This window comes from Bubalus kerabau, chromosome 1 (assembly GCF_029407905.1).
Source record: "Bubalus kerabau isolate K-KA32 ecotype Philippines breed swamp buffalo chromosome 1, PCC_UOA_SB_1v2, whole genome shotgun sequence".
In the NCBI taxonomy this organism is placed as follows: Eukaryota; Metazoa; Chordata; class Mammalia; order Artiodactyla; family Bovidae; genus Bubalus; species Bubalus kerabau.
The window spans coordinates 141763941-141775500 of NC_073624.1; the positions used below are offsets into that span (position 1 = coordinate 141763941).

The window sequence follows — 11560 nt, forward strand, 5'->3', positions numbered from 1 at the left end:
GGTCATCATAGTTCAGGTGAGGTTCAGATGTATGTCAAACATTATCAATATCATAGCAGAGAGAAAAGAGACATGTGATCCACATCTCATGACACTATGCTTAGGAATGACATTCATCACTTTCACCCACATTTAATTGCCCAAAGCCACTCTTGAGTTCAATATAAGGGGTCTGTATCATCTTCCCACATGGAAAAGCACCACAGGAATGGAAACAAAGATATTTGGAGTCCAAACTCTCACAGGCCACCTTTCTGGTATTCCACTATACAGAACAGAATTTTCCTTTTCCCATATGTTGAACACACTCACCCTTTCTCTCAAAGAGGCAACTAGAAGTCCCAAACAATAACTTGCCTTGGAAATTACTTCCAAGGCAAAGGCTGGTATCTGCAGATGATATGAGATAGTCTCTGCCTCGGGTCTGGATATAGCTCCTTTTGACCCAAAGCTGCAGGAATAAAAGGGGAACCTATCTGCCCCTCACATACCCAGTATGCAATGGTGGAGCAAGGACAGGGAATCCATAATAAACACTCCTATTTGGAAAGGTGAAGAATGGGAGACACACAGATGTCACCAGTTTCTACATATTCTACAGTTCCCTTGGGCAGGTGTTATCTGGGAGAAAGATGTATTTCTTGATTAGGCCTTGAATCCACTCCCTAGGAATAGTTCCTAGACATTTTCTTCCTTAGCCCCTGGACTTCATTTTGGGGGCAGACTGTCATTTCCACTATTCTCTTCAGCTACATCTAAAGAAATAATTGTAGAACATGATATCCTGGAAGCTGAAAACTTTCTTCCCCTTCTTTTAGCTCAAGCAGGAAGGATGAGGGAACAGCAAGGGTTGTTGAAAGTCTTGAACAGTATCTTTCAATCTAGATTAGTCGTTCTCTTGGTGGTACAACACTTTTAACTTTTAACTTCTTATCTATTTAATTCCTGTCAAAGAATTCCTATCCTGTGTTGAAACAGGCTGCTATAGACCTTGTATCTACCATATTTCCCTAGGAGCCCCAGGCACTTAATCTCTTCCTCTGAATCTTTTTGTCTGATTCAAAGGATTTTCTGGATGCCATCTCAATAGATTAAAAAGTTTCAACAAATGACATGCACCAACCCCTTGATTTGGTCCTTGACATGAAACGAAGTTTTAGTCATTTTGTGGTTCAAAGATATTCTTTTCTACGTTTCACCGAAATGTAAATGAGAATTGGTTGTATCTTCCAAACCATGAAAATTCCCCAAGTTTCTGATGCTATCTTTTTTCCTTGCATCTAAACTGACCAGTTCTTTTTGAGCTCATCTCTTTCCTATTGGATGCATACAATAGCCAACTGAAGCGGCTAACATACTGTTTGCCCACATCTTCTCCTAAAACTTGTACAAGTTTATTAAGGAGATGGATCATTATTCTTCCACCTCCAACAACAATATCCTTGATTTCCACTAATGGGCTCTGGAGTCAGCAAAACTTACTTTTGCTGCAGTTGTTGTTACAACAGGACCTAGTGTCCATTAATTGTGTGTAATCTACCTCTTAACCAGAAGTCCTGCCTCAGATTCCTGGTTCAGCAGACTTTATCCTGTACCCAAGGTGATTATATAATTTATCACGTGAACTGGCACATCCTTGAGAGTGAAAGTTGGTGCTGTTAATAATTACATCAAGAAACCAGGATGTTTTCCCTACCTGAGCTACCTGCTCAGCTCAAGGTCCCAGTTGCAGACTTTGCTGGAACAGTATGAATTCTCAGCTGGAGAAAAACAAGCTCTACGTGTCAGTTATAGGTTGGCAGCACATAAGTGAGGAGTTGCCAGTACAATGGTTTGCCAAGATATGGGGTTGAATCTGCTTTCTGACTATTGTTGTTGGCACCTAGGTACCATTGTCAACTATTCTACCTTTCGTTTGGTTTTTCATGACAAGGAACTAGCAATTGAGGAAGAATAAACTTCACATGGTGTGCATTTGTATGAGGACTTGGATAAAAAGAATCCATGTCTATTGCGTTAGAGAAGCTTTCATTTGATCAACAGTATTTTTTAAGCATGTTTTACATAACACTTGGGCTATGATGGGGTCCTTCCTCATTCAGACTCTGGATGCACAAGCTCCAGGTAATATTTACAGGTCAGTATCTTTTCCCCCTGATGACACTATAAACTTAAGGGCATAGCCCATCCCTCATGGTTTGTATTGTATTTCTCACAGAATCTGTTACAGTGGAAAAAACTTCAGCATATGTGTTCCTATGAGATAGGATCGTATTCTATTAATATTTCATTTGGGACATTGCAGGTACTTGATTTTTGTTAAATTAGTGGATATTTATTGTGTAATTTATTTCTTCAGTTCAGTTTTCTTGGTAAAACAACATCCAGTTCCCCAACCAAAGAGAAATACTCAAATGCTTAAGGAAGTCCAGCTTAGTTTGTTTCAGAAGTATTTTTATCAGAAAAGTTGGGGGCTAAATTGAATTCCTCTCATGGAGCAACATTATCTTGCTCTTCTCAAAATCAGTAACCTTATAACAGAGGCCAAGGGGAAAGTGTTTTCTCTATGACATATTTAGCACAGCCTTATTGGAAATGAAGTGTATTATGGAATTTTCTTTCAGTCTTCTGAGATGTTGGTCAGGAATCCATCATGACTGAGTTGTGCAGTATTTATAAAATTGTCAGCTCAAGGATCACAATTGCTCATTTTTTTCCACTCTGAAATTACTTCACTTAACAGAGGGGCTGAATTTGGCTGTTCTGTTATGATTTAAATGGGCTGCACCTCATTAGTGTTGCCAGCATTTATTTAATAAAATCAAATCAGAATAGCATTTAATTTAGTTTTAATAGGATAGTTAATGTATGTTAACTAAATATCAATTGATTATTAAAGTGAAGAGTGCTGAGGTGTAACAAATATGTGAGATATAAATCTTGTTGCTATGCCATTAACTCAGAATTACATAAGCAATAAATGTCTAATTAGACTTGTAGTAGTGATGAGTTGTAAGCATTTATCGAGATTCAATAAGATCGATGTTACAGACTTGTGCTAAGGACCACAGCTTAATTAACTCCTTCATTCCTATTTTCCTCAGTCTCTGCCATCTTTCATTTTACAGGGTGTTGAACTGGAGGAGTGATAGTGAAGGGAGGGAGGTGACCCAAGTACTGCACCTTAGGTAATCCCGGACTCGTCAATAACAAGAATATGTGTATGTGCACGTGAAGTCACTTCAGTTGTGTCTGACTCTATGTGACCCTATGGACTGTAGCCCTCCCGGCTCTTCTGTCCATGGAATTCTCCAGGCAAGAATACTGGACTGGGTTGCCATGCCCTACTTGAGGGAATCTTCCCGACCCAGGGATCGAACCCTCATCTCATATGTCTCCTGTATTGGCAAGTAGGTTCTTTTCCACTAGTGCCACCTGGGAAGGCCAACAAGAATATAGGGATAACTGTTTTCTGAGGGGGTTGAATTTTAGGACTTTGGGTAACAGAATCATTGATTTCCAAGGTCCTTTTCTTGAAGATAAGTTTGGGGACTCAGCATGATTGGCAATATAGTCAGACCACTGGAGTAGCATAAGGTGAAAAATGAGCCCAGAATCAATCCTATGTTAGTTAGGGAAAGAAGAGAGGATCAATAACATACTGTGATTCTAGTCGTCATTACTATAAAAAAGGAAAAATCTATCCTACTTCTCCCTCACACCGAAAATCAGTATGTAGTTATTCCTTTGGGTTCAAAGTAGTATTACTCTTTGAATCCTGGATTATATGGGATGGCCAAAAAACTGGAAACACAGGTAATCACACAAGATAAATGGGTAATTATTACAAAAAGATAGAATATGTTCAATGACATTACACAATGTGCTCACTGTGTTGTCCCTTGTTAAAGAGCCAGATCTCAATGCATAGTGCAAAACTGCAAGAAACGATTTATTAAGGCAGCATGTCCATTTCTGTGCATTCATACATATGATACACTGCCTTATTTGTGTCTCTAATTTGCACTGAATAAACCTGTTTCTCTATTGTGCCCTGGAAGAAGTAGCCAAGTGGGTTCAATTTGTAAAAAAAAGTAATTTATCTGTATCACTAGATTTTATGGTCACTCTGTATTTTAAGCCAGTAATACATATAACTCTTCAACACTGTGTGGAAAATTAATCAAATTATTTATGTGGCCATAATGCCATGGACCGGAGAAGGCAATGGCACCCCACTCCAGTACTCTTGCCTGGAAAATCCCATGGACGGAGGAGCCTGGTAGGCTGCAGTCCATGGGGTCGCTGAGGGTCGGACACGACTGAGCAACTTCACTTTCACTTTTCACTTTCATGCATTGGAGAAGGAAATGGCAACCCACTCCAGTGTTCTTGCCTGGAGAATCCCAGGGATGGGGCATCCTGGTGGGCTGCCGTCTATGGGGTCGCACAGAGTCGGACACGACTGAAGTGACTCAGCAGCAGCAATGCCATGGAGAGACACTGACTTTAGAATGAGACACACCTGAATTAGAGGTCTGTTTTACATTCCTAGTTATATAAGCTTCTTCAAGTTATTTAACCTTTCTGGGTATAATAATATTGACCCCATAGTTTTACTGGGGTGGGGGGTGAAGGCAATGTACAAAAGTGCCCAGCACAAAGTTTCCTACATTGTTGAAGATAGATGTTACTCTCCTTTGTTCTTCCCTTTTCTCTCCTACCCTTTTCCCTACCTCCAATGCTATTTCACTGCTTTTAAGGCACTAACATTATCTCCACTCCTTTCTTTTAGAAGGGGAAGCACAGAGTTCTAATTTTCACATGGGTGTAGGGTTTAGTTCTGTAGAAGTCAGAAGTGGGAAGTGGAGGAAGGGCACAAAATCATAGAATGAGAAGGGGACAGAGTACTGGGAACGTAATTACCGTTCACATTTTTACCCTGGGCACATCATGGCCTAACACAGCCTCCCAAGGGACTCCAGCTGTGAAGGTTGCAGGCACCAGGTTGCTCTGTTGACAGAGGTTAAGTATAGTTCAGAGCAGCTGCTTTCTCTAGTGGACTCTTCTGGGGCAAAACCACTGCCTACAATTGTGCTTTCTTGCATTCGGCAGCACTGAGGAGACAGCAGAACCCTCATGGGGTAAGCATTGGTCTCTGGCTTTTATTGCTTGTGCATCATTAATTTACGCATTCATTCAGTCATCCATCTGCAACGTCCCCTTGGAGCGTCCCTCGTTTCAGGCTGTTTGCTAATCTCTATGGGTAGAGAGGTGATACAGAGAGGCTCACAGCTCCACATGTCTGCACTGCCTTCTCTTTGTAATCAGGAAAGTTGTGCCTGTTACAATATTTTCCAAAAATAGCAAAGTTTAGTACACAATTGGTTTGATTTTTGAAATAAATCATTCAAATTCTCACCTTCAAAGTCAAACTTAGTGAATAAAAATTTTGACTTTTTCCTAGAAAATTTAGTATTAGAAGCTATGGGCATGTATTTGATCTTCTTTTATTTCTCTCCTTGTTAGTGAGACTTGGGTACAGGAACCCAACTATGGAAAAAGGTCTAATTGTCCAGGCCCTTTTATTTTCTCTAGTTTCATGGTTTCCTCCGCCAGCTATAATCTCCACCAAAAGTTGATCAAGAGAAGAATTAGGTAAATTTCATTTTATTCCTTCCGTCAACAAGCAACTATTTTCTAAGTCTCTCCAACTATGGACTCAATGTTCTTCAAGCTCTATAGGGGATATAAAGAGACATAGGAAATATTCCCTGCCTTCGTGAGACTTTTCTCAGTCTAGAATGAATTCCTCAGAGAGAAATAAAATTCACTTGGATGTAAAGATAGAGGCTGATAGTGTACTAAACTTTGTGGTTCTAACTAATTTGAGATGAGAGGGCTTTTTTTTTTTTTTTCCCAGAGTTAAAGACAAATGTTTAATGAACCATGTTCAAACACGAGCAAGTAAAGAATCTCAGGGCACTGGGTTCTTCAGGTAAAACACTGAAGAAATGAAAAGGAAGAAATAACTAAGTTCAAGGAATATCACATTTTAAAAAAATCAATCATTGAAACAAATCTCTGAGACCAGCATTATCCTCATTTAATCTATGTAAAAACAAAGACACAGAGAAGAGGTAGACGTATTTCTTAATCTCTCTGTAATCACATAGGAACTGAGTACTGAAGTGTGGTTTCAGAGCTTTCACCCATACAAAATATGCGTGCGTGCTTTAGTTGTGTCTGACTCTTTGTGACCCGATGGACTCTAGCCCACCAGGCTCCTCTGCCCATGGGATTCTCCAGGCAAGAATACTGGAGTGAGTTGTCACACCCTACTCCAGGGGATCTTCCTTACCCAGGGATTGAGCCTGTGTCTCCCGTATTTCCTGCATTGCAGGTGGATTCTTCACTACTGAGCCATGGGGAAAGCCCAAAGAGACACTAAATGGGACATGCATGAGGTCTTGACAGACGGGGACCATGTGCCCTGGTGTACAGGAGGAGGGCAAACACTGCAAGAAGCATTAGCCATTTGGAGGACAGTGAGGAGGCTGGTGAGACCAGCATGGACCGGGGACAATAGAAGAAAATATTTTATTTAAAGTTAGCCGTATTCCCTGGCACTTTTTCAGGAGAATCATTGATCTTCTTTCTATAGGATACTTTTTTATGGGATACATAAATACATTTTTATTTCTACTCCACTTGGAGCATGCTACACAGAATGACCCAAGTGAGAAGTAGATCAATGGTACTAACACATGCAGTTTGGAGTATTTTGTGATTTATGTACCTCAAAAACAAATACTTTTTGGGAACTGTGGATCTTTGAAAGTGAAGGGGAAATTTAACAATCAACCAAGAAGATATATAAATCATAAGCTTTCTATTCCTAATGACCTAGTCTCAAAATACATAAAACAAACTTTAAGAGAATTACAAAGAGAAAGACTAATCCAAAATCATAGTGGGAGATTCTAATACATTTCTCTCAGAAATTGATAGATCAAGAAAACAAAAGAAAGTTGGTAAAAATGTAGAAGATTTGCAAGGCATAACTTAAAATCTCGATCTAATAGTAAATATGGAATCTTGTTCCCAACAGACCAAGAATGCATTCTTTTAAAGATCCTATTGAATGTTTATAAAAATTGATAACATGCTAGGTCATGAGAAGAGTCTCAACAAATTCCAGAGAATCTATTCATATGGTCCATATTATCTTATCACATATAAATAATTAAATTAGAAAACAACAATAAAAAGACAGTTGAAAGCAACAACAGCTGTCCTACTTTTAGAGGAGAAATATATTTCTGAAAAACTTAAGTGTGAAGGAGGACAAATATAAAAACTAAAAGTTAACATTGAATAAAAAATAGTGCTACATTTCAAAATGTGACTAAAAGCAGTACATTGTAGAAAACTTGTCATCTATAAATTCATTTCTGTGTCAACAAAATGTGAATTGGATTTTTCATGAAACTTTAAAAGTTCTATTTTTCATGAGATAAAAAATAATCAAGAATAGTCAATAGCTAAAACTGTTCTCAAATAAAAACAAAGGGTACACACTTAAGCTACCTAACATCCAAATTAGCTATAAATCTACAGTAACTAAGGTAAGATATGACAAATAGATCATCAGAACAGAAATGACAGCTGAGGAGTGAAACAACCATGTATGGGCCCCCGGTATATAATGGAGGAGAAAAAAATCAGATAAATCAGAGAGATGGGATAACATTAATAAATAACCATTGCACTGGAAAAACTTGTTTCATGTTAAAAAAAAGTAAAACAAGATCACTACCTCACATTATATGTGAACATAATCTCCTGATGGATTAATAACTATAATCTGAAAAAACATTACAAAATTAGAAGAAAATATCAGAGAATGTTTTATGATCTCAGAATAGGGAATAATTTCTCAAACAAGACAGCAAAGACCTAAGTTGAAACAAAAAAAGTATTAAGTTTGACTATTCAAGTTTTAGAAAGTCACAGTAAAATTAAAATATAAGTGAGAAAGTAGAAGGAACAAAGGTACTGTATTTTAACACATGTGACAGATAAAAGAGTATCATCCAGAATAATCTATATTACATATAAAAAGTAAAAAAGACAAAATATTACAAGAAAATCATCAAAGAATATTAGTAGTCAATTTTCTCTAAAGAGGAAAATTGGTAAAAATTAAGAATCGTGACCATAACCAGCATTGGCAAGGAAGTGATGATTTAGAGAAAAGGGAATTCTAGTATTTTGTTTGTGGGAGTGTAATTTGGAGAGCAATTTTGCAATAGTTCTTAAAATTGAAAGTGTGCATACTCAACAAATTCACTTGTAGGTGTATATCCTGGATATATTATTTTACATATGCCCAAGGGAACATGTGGAAGGATGTTATTGCAGTTGGTAATAATAAAAGGTTGAAAACAACTCAAATGTTTAGGACTAGAAGGACAGAAAAGTAAACTGTGGAATACTAGACAACTATTAAAATGAATGGACTAGGGCTTTATGTATCAATGTGGATAGCTCTTCAAAGCATACTTTTGATTGAGAAATCAAACTTCAGAGTGTTATATATGCTATGAAACCATTCACTGTAAGTTTAAAAGACACAGAACAATATTCTATATTTTTATAAAATCATATGTAACAAGATATTAAAATAAAAGTCTTGTTCCCCAGTTTAGAAAAGGCAGACATGCTCTCACATTTTAACAAGAGGCACTGATGCCAGTGGCACAGGGCTTGCAAGAAGCCATCTGAGCCCAGACATGAGCTCCGTGCTTGCTCACAGGTCTAGTCCTTAAAGAGGATGGAAATGTCAAGAGAGAAAATGGAGATTAGAGAAGAGTTTTCTTCCTAATAAGTGCCAGTGAGAGTCTCCCCTGCCTCTATCATTTTCAGAAGGGTGAGGTACACACCCTTCATCTGAAGTCAGGTGAGAGGCACTTCACGGGGACCCCTCGGAAGTTGGTGGCCTCCATAGCTGTTTGTTGAACACAGTGGGTTGATATGAGGTGGAGTCTCAGCAATCAAAAGTTAAGTGATGTGGTCCACCAAGCAAAGAGGCTGTACTGAGAATGACCTGGACCACCAGCGTCAAGAATGCATCATTGTTTCCCTTGGACAAAATAAGGGCCATGAAGAAAAGTCTACCATTAATCGATTGATTCACACAACAAATACTTGTGCTCGTGTCCTCAGTCACTCAGTCATATTTGACTATTTTCAGCCCCATGGACTGTAGGCCAACAGGTTCCTCTGTCCACGGGATTTTCCAGGTAAGAATACTGGTGTGGGTTGCCACTTTCTCCTCCAGGGGATCTTCCCAACCCAGGGATCGAACCCACATTTCCTGTATCTTCGGCATTGGCAGATAGATTGTTTACCACTGAGCCACATGGGAAGCCCCAACAAATACTTACTAGGTGCCTGTTAAATGCCAAGAACTATTCTAAATATTAGATGATTTTTGTGATATAGTGTTATGATGTTGTAGTATTTAATGATATAGTGTAATAGAATGTTGTATGTGCTACAGGAGCAGAGTAAGGGCAATAAAACTTCTAACATAAGGTGCGTGAATAGGGTGAACTTTTAAACCCGGGTGTCAGAATAGGCTTTACTGAGGACATAAAATCTATACAGACTAGGAGGAGGTAAGAGAATCTGCCATCTATATTTTGAGTAAAACCTATTCTAGGCAGAACAGTCAGTAGGAATATCCTAGAAGGGACCGTGCATGGCATGTTCAAAGTGCAGCAAGGGGCCACAGTGGCTAGAGTAGAGTGAGCATGGGATGAGAAATAGGAAATAAAGCCTGAGGTCAGAGAGGTAATGGGCCAAAGAGGTGGAAGACTGGGTGGCCAGTTTATAAAGGGCTACACAGGCCCTTATGAGTTCTTTGGTTTTTACTCTGAGTGAAAACTGGACCTCTGTGGGGCTTTGAGCAGAGATGCTGATATGATCCATTTGTGTTCTGATGGGTCTTTAGCTGCTGTATTGAGAATGGACTGTTGAGTGGCTATGAGTTGAAGAAGGGAAATCAGATGATAAGATTAGACAAAGTAACCCAGGGGAGAGATGACGGTGGTCCAGATGAGGGCAGTAGGAGTGGATATGGTGAGAAGAGGTTAGATTCTGGGGACAAATTCACACACACAAACGTGTAAACTTGGACTTGCCTGGTGTTACAGTGGATGAGAATGTGCCTGCCAACACAGGGGACACGGGTTTGATTGCTGATCCAGGAAGACTACACATGCCACGGAGCGACTAAATCCACGTGCCACTGCTACCGAGCCTGTGCTCTAGAGCTGTGAGCCTGTGTGCCTAGAGCCTGGACTCCTCAACACGTGAGGCCACTGCAATGAGAAGCCCACGTACCACAGTGAAGATAGCCCCGCTGGCCCCAGCTAGAGAAAGCTTGTGCACAGCAACAAAGACCCAGTGCAGCCAAAAATAAATTAATTAATTTAAAACAGTGTAGACTTACATGAAGTCAACTTTAAAGCACTACTGAAGAACACAAAAGAATCATTTAGCAAATGGAAAACATAACATATCCTAGGATAGGAAGACTCCACATTATACAGATAATTCTCCATTAATTAATTTAGAAATATAATGTAATCCTAAAGATATCTGAATTAGAGAGATTGATTCTAATCTCCAGTGGAAAGACTAATGTATTTGTCAATAAAGTAAAAAGAAATGTCTTCTTGGAAAAGCACATCATAAATAAAGAGGAAAGACAGATGACAAATTTGGGAAAAAAAATTCCAGCTGATAGCACTAGAGTAATTTTGTTAATATATAAAGAGCTCCAACAAATAAACAAATAATAAAAAGTCAACAATTCAATAGAAAAATAGATAAAGAAAATGGATGAGCAGTTAAAAGAAAATACAGGTGGATTTTAAACATATGAAATGATTCTCAACCTGCTCTAAAACTTTTTAAAAAAATTATAAAACTGGAATGTGACACCGTTTTTCACCTCTATGTCCTTTGATCTAGAAATCCAACTTCCAGGACTTATTCTATAGATAGACATACCTTTATCAGACGTAAGCAATAGAAGTACAAGAGTACTCACTGTGGTATTGTTTTGAATTATCAAAAAATTAAAGACTGGTTATATAATGTACATTACACCATACAACATTACATCATAGAACATTATATATCTGTCTAAAACAATGAGGCAGGGATATATACTTAGATGGAAAATTCTCCAATATGTTAATGAACAGAAAAAAAAGTTAAGCAAATCAGTGTGTAAAACACACTAACGTTTCTTAAAGGCAAACATGTGTGTGTACATTTCTGGAATAAGGTAAGTGGAAGTTACCTCTCAGAATAGGAATGGAACAACTGGAGAAGAGAGACTTACTTTCACCATATGCATCTTTTAAATTTTTGTGACGTGGCTGATTACTGATCCAAAAATATAAGTGATTTTTAAAAAGTCAAAGTAGATGTGAGAAAAGCGCAGGCAAATTGTTTAGAAAAGATCAAGAAAATTAAGGTTTTA

The 11560-nt window shown here is 38.4% G+C and overlaps 1 long non-coding RNA gene across 1 annotated transcript; it reads left to right on the forward strand.

The window, feature by feature from the left end:
• Positions 1 to 5598: 5598 nt before the first annotated feature.
• On the forward strand, positions 5599 to 10412 carry LOC129641816 (uncharacterized). Its single transcript, XR_008709467.1, has 3 exons — positions 5599 to 5658; positions 9257 to 9305; positions 10221 to 10412. It is a non-coding gene; the product is annotated as an uncharacterized LOC129641816 (long non-coding RNA).
• The last annotated feature ends 1148 nt before the right edge of the window (positions 10413 to 11560 follow it).